Source organism: Podarcis raffonei, chromosome 2 (assembly GCF_027172205.1).
Source record: "Podarcis raffonei isolate rPodRaf1 chromosome 2, rPodRaf1.pri, whole genome shotgun sequence".
NCBI classification, from domain to species: domain Eukaryota; kingdom Metazoa; phylum Chordata; class Lepidosauria; order Squamata; family Lacertidae; genus Podarcis; species Podarcis raffonei.
In genome coordinates, this window is record NC_070603.1 from 92062761 (window position 1) to 92070910 (window position 8150).

An 8150-nucleotide genomic window follows, 5' to 3' on the forward strand; every position below is an offset into this window, starting at 1 on the left:
TAAAGTTCACATTTTAAAATGTATTTTTGAGCATGCTTTCTCTCTATTTCTTTTCTCAACACACACAGTTCTAAGGGTGTTTTTGTCTCAATAGAGGCATAAAGGGATCATTGGAGTTCTACTCAGAGCAGACCCATTGAAATTCATGGACGTAAGTTAGTCACATTTGTTAATTTCAGTGGGCGTCCTCCAAGTAGAACATAATTGAATGCCACCCTTAATCTGAAATTTGGCTGCTTCTTTCTTTAAGCCAAGAACATCAAGTCAGTTCATAACAGTATTATTCACAAGACTAGCTGCACCTGCTATCAACGCTGACAATAAACTTAAAGTATGCTAGGTTCCATTTTTGAAAAAGAGGGACTGAACAGCTTCCTGGATCATATTTTGAAAAGAAGAATAACATAACTTTTGGTAACTTCCTGCACAGCTTTTTGCTTTCAATATATATATATATATATATATATATATATATATATATATATATACTAGAATTTTGCCTTAAGGAACAGTGATGGGGAAGTCCAGTAGATTAGAAAGTGTGGGGTCAGGGGCGGAGCAAGGTGGTTGCGGTGGGTGTGGTTGTCACCTCCGAGGGGGTCACAAAATGCTGTCCGGCACTCAACCTCTACGAGAGATGCTGTGGCTTTGGTGCACTCTGGCTTCCCACTGTCAAAATGGTCCCCTGGCTGTAGGTTTGTAGGGTGGGCAGGGGGCAGACTCCTCATCGCAAGGTACGTGATCTCTGCAAAAAAAGCTCAACAACCCTGGCTCCTCCCAATAATATGAAATAAAGTAAAACCATTTTTGCAGGCCAAAAAAAATATTCAGTGTGGGGGAGGGTGACAAGAATTTTTTCACACCGGGTACCACCTGACCTTGCTACACCTCTGTGTGGGGTAACAGGTTCTTGACACAACTTCTTCATAAGCTTCCCACAAATAAATCAGAATGAATGCCCAATAAAGAGGAGATTAAGAGGAGGTGCTTAACATTCTCACAAACTTTACACAGACAAATTAAGATGAATGCTCAATAAACAGGTCACCTGGAAGTGACCTTAGACTAGAAAATGCTTTTTATTTGCACATTTGACAAGAAAACCAACCTGCATGAAATCAGATCAGCTTTGGCATTTTTGACTACAATGCAGTTTTACAAGGGTGGGGACCCCTTGTTTTTAACCCTTAAAGGTTTTATCTTTCTCTAACGCTGGACATGCCATACTGGAAAACGAATTTGATTCAGCTGGGCAGGTGCTATTAGATCAGCTGTCAAAAGCTGACTTAGACATCTGAAGCTTTCATTATTCCTGTCCATCATTTTAAAAAGAAAATGACTTTTTTATTTTTTTTGAACTGTAAATGTTCCATTTAAAACTACATTTGTCTTTAAAACTGTGCCACATCCCATTAACATGAATTTATTACTCTGTGGCAAATCTACTGCTAATGAGATGAAAAGAACTTATTAATACATCAAATGTTTAAAATTTCTAATGCTTTACAGCCCTATTTAGAGAAATGGAAAGAGAGAGCGCACAGGAGATCAATGCCACTTTGATTCTGAATTAGGTTCACTTCAGGCTTTACAAGTGTGTCATGGTTCCTACTCAAAACCTGTTTCCCCACAGCAGGGGCTTGACACCATGACTGTGATTTTTGCAAGGCAGCCGTGAGAATCGGCTGGATCACATATTAAGTCTCTACACCAGAATCCCCCCCCCTGAAAATCACACACCACGGCCAATTCACATGGTTGTCACATAAAACATTGCTGCTGTAACATCCCACTCCAAACAATTTGGGAGCCCCAAGTGCGCTCACAGAGTTTATGCATGTGTCTCACTTAGTTTGGGGGGAGGGGAGTTTTCCGCAGAAAATACTGCTGTTAATGCCAATTTATCTGCAGCAAATATGTAAGCCATATAATTATGGAACCACATCTGAGAGCTGCAGAGGCCCACTCCCTTGCCTTGGAGAAGACTTCAGTGGGTACTTTAGCCTGGCAGTGTCAACAACCACAAGAGAAGACTTGCTTACACCATACGCTGAGTGAGTTCTTGCTGCTCAGCCCCATTCCCTTGTCTCAGAGGACAACACCACAGAGGCCAAGACTGAGGTGCAGGAAATGCCATCTAAACAATCCTGTCACCATAGGGACATTTCTTTTCCTGAGACTAGACTTGACCCTTTTTACTGTGGTCATTTTGGGTAAACTGCTTTCAGGGCTCTAAAGCATGATATACGGTAAGTATTCTAAATAACTAACTAAATAAGTGTGTGTAGTATTGTGGGAGGTATACGCTGCCTCCTACCTGTGCAGCACTGTTTAGTGTTCATGGGGCACAATCTGGGAGGGCAGTCTACAATTCTATGATTTTATCTAAGCAAATTCTTACCTATATTTCAGAGTTGACAGTGGAGACTAGAGCAGAGATGAAATTTCCCAGAAAATACTTTTCTCAGAACATTTCTGAGACTTGTTTTCTAGAAAAAGGAGGCCACCTTGCAAAAAAAATAATATCCAAATATCAATGCTGTGAAGGATACAAAATGGTAGCCAGGCTGTAACACAGATGTTGCTGTTGGTGCTTCTGCAGCCACTTGTGGTGGTGGAGGAGGAGGAGGAGAAACACTTCACAAAAAGAAGGAAGCTGTGATATGGCCACCTCAAATGGTGAGCCCCATCCCAAGAAACTGTTAGAAAATTTCATTCTCCTGGTGAAATTTTTGTGAAATGCCCCTTCCCCATTTCTCTGCCTAAAAATAGAGTGGAGAATTTCAAGAGACCATTTGTTCTTGATATAGACCATTTGTTCAGTGGAAAGAAATTCCATCCATCATGTTATGTGTGGCTACAACTTTCAGGCTTCACTCAGATTTTCAGAGAAGTATCCACTTTAGTGTCCACCACCATCATTTCAGAGTTTGCTTTGAAATCCTGATGAAACATTTCTCCCTGGCTACCACTGGCTACTTAAAGGAACCAGTTCTGGATAACATACATCACCAGAAAGCGCAGATACAAATTGTACCAATGGGAGAGGGGAGACCAATGACATGCAAATACCACACTGCTGTATGGTAGACCTTCCTCGCCACAGCTTGATACACAGTGCCATGCCAGCTATTTAAAGTAAGCACCATCTCTCTCAGGCTGAAGGAAATGGATCCAAGATGCCTCAAGCCAAACGTTTCTTGAATGGTTTTCCCTCTTGTCACTGTACATAAATCTTGCCCAGTCTTTGGGCCATGGTCCGCTATCCTTAAAATTGAAAGCTTGCTTCACTACCAAGCTTCTTTGACCATGTATCAAATAAATCCTCAGAGACAAGCTAAAATCTGATAGCCTCCAGAGATATTCTCCTATAATGTTTAAATGGTATTTGAAAGCTTTAAAAAAGGCCACATACAATTCTCTTCTTCAGCCTTTTGACTAACGTGCATAGCTTTAGTGTGCTATGACAAAATCTTGTTTTTAGACTCTGTGTATGGGTTTGTATGTGTCTTACAGCTTCAAATATCCCAGATTCAGTCTTCAAAAAGCTGAAAACTTTTGTTGCATTATAATTTCCTCGTGGTGTTTAGTTTGCTCAGTTATCTCATGGTACTTTTCGTGGGCTTGATTCATATGGATTTGGATGTGATAAGACATACAGTTTTCTGCAAAATAAACTGCAGCTGTAATGTGAAGGATCATCAGTGTAAAGCGGGGGGGGGGCAAGAAAAAATAATATTAGGCACCAAGACTTAACATTGGCTACTTGTACTTAACCTCTCCATCCACCCCTTTCAATCTGCAATGCTTGTGCTAGTGACCTGAGGCTTTCGGCAACAGACCCATATGCCACATATCAATGGAGAGCTGCTGCCATTGTGATTCAACAAGGATACTCCCTATGTTCCTAATGAATTAGCTGCCCCTAACCAGAACTAGCTAAGTGTACTGGTTAAATACACAATGTCATATACTTCATTGATAGTGGATGGCTGCAGCTTCAAAGAGCAAGCTCAAGGATTGAATGTCATATCGTTGAACACCATATGAACTGTGTGGCTATCATGATATCGTTCCTAGGAGCTTTAATGAAAGAAAGCAGGTTGAACAATGGATAGAGACAAAAGCCTTTTCTCTCTGGGTTAATATTGCTACACACACAGGCAATATATATAAGGCACCAAGCTCTGGTACTCCTGCCAAATGTTTTATTCATTGCTTTTTGCCCTTGGGAGAGAAGGAGCAATCCTTTTGTTTATTAAACCTTTCTTTTTACATTTGAACTTGCCTGTGAAAACACTCTGATATGTGTCTTCTTATTTGGCAAAATATGAGCTATACAAAACAGGCTGTTAGCTTTATGCTACCCACTCTACTTCTTTGCAATTGAAAGGAAAGAAGCCTATGAATATCACAATGTGTTCAGAACTGCCTTAGCTGTTATTTGCAGTGCCATTCTAATGGTTTCCAGTGTTGTTATTCCCCCCCATGCAGTTTACCTAATGGTGATTTTGCTGGTTAAGTCATTCCTTTCGATGAAAGGAGTTTGAAAGTTGTGCTCATGATCCTTCGAACGCACTTAGATCTGGGTGTCTTGGTGTTATGAACCAACTCATCCATGAATTCTTCAGTTGACCCAGGGCAAGATGCCACTCTTCAATCTCACTTCCATTGCTGTATTATGACAGTACTCTATCTGCTCTTCAGAATGGGATTGAGATAATGATTGTAAAAGCAGATCCTGGGGGGGGGGGCTATCACTTGAAACAGGGGCCACACAGAGCAGTAAGGAGCAAAATCTCTACCTTTGCTGTCCTTGGCTTGAAGCTGCCTGCGTACAGATGAACTGCCTGCACATTTACCTGTTCTTCCTGATTTTGTTGTTGTATTGTTGTATTTTAATCTAGTTTTTAAGTTGTATTCATTCATTCAACTTGTTTTTATTATTGCTTGTTAGCCGCCCTGAGCCCGGCCTTGGCTGGGGAGGGTGGGGTATAAATAAATATTATTATTATTATTATTATTATTATTATTATTATTATTAGGCAGGCCTGGGGTCAAAGTGGAATCAGGGAGCATCACCTTTCCCTAGCAGGAAAGCAGGAAAGGAGTCTGAGGAATGGAGGCAGATAGTGGTGATGAGAGATGATGTTCTAGGCCTAACAGACAAAACAAAACAAAAAACCTGACAATTTGCCAGGTCCAGATGGCAGCTACTTGAGAGTTCTCAAAGAACTCAGATGTTAAATTGATTGTCTTCTAACAAATGTATGTAACCTGCCTCCATACCTGAAGACTGGAAAGTAGCCAGTGTAGCACCATTTTTTTTAAAAAAGGGATCCAGGTGGGATCTTGAAAATCTCAGGCCAGTGAGCTGAACATCTGTCCCAACAAAAATTGATAGGAAATATTATTAGAGATAAAATAGCTGAGCATATAGCAGAATCAGCCTTGCTGAAGCAGAGCCAGCAGAGTTCTTTGAGAGGGTCTTTCCCTCTAAACTACTTAATTTAGAGAAAAGGTGAAAAAAGAGGTGATATGTTAGAAGTTTATAAATTTATGCATGGCGTGGAGAAAGTAATAGAGGAAAGTTTTTCTCTATTTCTCATAACCCTAAAACATACAGATAATTACAATAAAACCAACATGGCACCAGCCCTTTTCATTAAAAGCAGTCAGTTCCCCAATGCCTGTTGGAACAAATCAAGTACTTCTTCACACAACAAGCCTTCAAATATGGAACATGCTTCCCCAGGAGGGACTGATGGCCACCAACTTGAATGGCTTTACAGGAGGATTGGAGAAATGCATGGAGGATAAGACTATCAATGGCCACTAGCCATGATGGTTATGTTCTACCTTCACTTTCTGAATACCTGTTGCTGGGAATGCCAGGTAGGCAGAATGCTGTCGCACTCAGGTCCTGCTTGTGCTGTTCCCACAGGTATCTGGTTGGCCATTATGAAAACAGGATGCTGAAATAGATGGTTTGTTGGCCTGATTCAGTCAGCTGTTCTTATGTTTGCCAGCTTCCCTGTGTTCATATGAAATGTAGATTTGAGATGTTAGAGGATTCCTGGCACAGTCTGCATTTGCTATGAACACCTCTCTTTTGTCACATTGGACCACTCCTCAGAACTGAATGTAGACCTGCAGTTTAGTAGTAGGCAGATCTACACACCTTGCTGGGTTCTTGTTCAATCATGATACTTAAGAGGTGTACCAAAAGCTGTTACGTCTTTTTCCCTCCCCTCACTTTGGACTGTGTAGAGCTGATTGGAGCAGCTTCAAAGCATGGTGCCTCTTTTGTGCAAGATAAAGATACTATGTACAGTGGTACCTCAGGTTACATACACTTCAGGTTACATACGCTTCAGGTTACAGACTCCGCTAACCCAGAAATATTACCTCAGGTTAAGAACTTTGCTTCAGGATGAGAACAGAAATCGTGCAGCGGCGGCATAGCGGCAGCAGGAGGCCCCATTGGCTAAAGTGGTGCTTCAGGTTAAGAACAGTTTCAGGTTAAGAACAGACCTCCAGAACGAATTAAGTTCTTAACCCGAGGTACCACTGTACCTTGAATGGAGCAAGACTGCACGTTACTTTCCGGGTAATTCTATGAACAAAGGGCCATGTACGCAAAAACAAAATGGCCACCCCCATGTTGACATGGTAGCAGCCCTTTTTTGGATGTACACTGGTCCTTTGTTCATAGAATTACCCAGGAAGCAAGGTATGGTTGTTTGCTGCACCATTTTAAGAAGTATTTTTGTCTGGTGCAGTAGAGGTGCCATGACCTGAAGCTGCTCCAACCAGCTGTACATTGTAAAGTGAGAAAAATACAGTATAGCCCTTGGTACACTGCATAAGTATTTCTCAGTTCTGATTTGTGGGGTTTCTGTGAGGTTTGTTTTTTTAGGATTTCTCTAGTTTATCCTAAAATGTCTGCACAGAAACAGGATGGGCCATACTTTAGGGCATCAACTTAGTGAAACAGGATGGTACAGATTGGGATAGGTCTACCTATACTTAGTGCTGATCAAATTAAATTTAATAAAGTTTAATATTTATTGAATTTATCATGCTATTCCAATTTGAAAGGAAATAAAATATAACGAAATACTATGTTTGTTTTTCCTATCTTGAGGGAAGAAAAAAATCTGAATAATGTGTACTTACACCAAGTATCATTAAGATAAAATTAATAGTTGAACTGCAAGGGATAAGTGATTTTTCTACAAGGGATAAGTGATTTTTCTACATATCTATGGCAGCTATTTACTTAAAATGTAATTACTGTTATAAATCACCAAATATAGTTTATAACCTCAGCAAAAGACCTAAAAAGGAATCAGGGCTATCTTCAAACTAATAAAGTCAACCCACGAAATCGCTTCTCGGCCTTTTGGCTAAGATCAAGTGTAGAACTAATAAAGTCTATTTATTGAAGCTACTGCTGGTACCTTATCAACCTGTCAGTGGTGGCTTGTGATCTGTTTGTGGCTTATATAGTGCACAGCATAGCACAGTTTTCAGCTGAGGAGGATAATCATTGCCTGCATATACAGTATAGCAGAGTTATAGGTTTGTGATCCAATATAGTTCCTCTGCAGGCATCTTGGTGTAGTATTGCATCTTGTCTGCTTTCTGTATGTGGCATGCTGGCAATAGCCTCCAAAGTGTGATCTGTCTTAATAAAAATTAAAAAGTACATCACCAGTAGTGATGGGCAATTCTCTCCCTTTCAGTTTCCCTCAGTTTTTCACCTTCCCAATCTTAAGTTCAGTTATCCACTTTTCAACATCAGTTCTTTAAAATCCTCATGAAATTTCATCAGCTTTTAGTGATTTTTTTTTTCTTGATCAACACCAGGCATAGGCAAAATCAGCCCTCCAGATGTTTTGAGACTACAATTTCCATCATCCCTGACCACTGGTCCTGTTAGCTAGGGATGATGGGAGCTGTAGTCCCAAAACATCTGGAGAGCCAAGTTTGCCTATGCCTGATCTACACATTTTTAAGCAATTTCCTCTAATATACATGTATTTACAAAGCAATTTGTAAATAATATAATGTATTTTTATATCTTATTTTCACTAACAAGCATTTTTTTCTGCAAAGTTTATCATGTATAATCATTTGATTTGTAC

At 40.2% G+C, this 8150-nt stretch overlaps 1 pseudogene; it reads left to right on the forward strand.

The window, feature by feature from the left end:
* Window positions 1-7389: 7389 nt before the first annotated feature.
* LOC128409667 (uncharacterized) lies at window positions 7390-7534 on the forward strand (annotated as a pseudogene).
* Window positions 7535-8150: the final 616 nt, after the last annotated feature.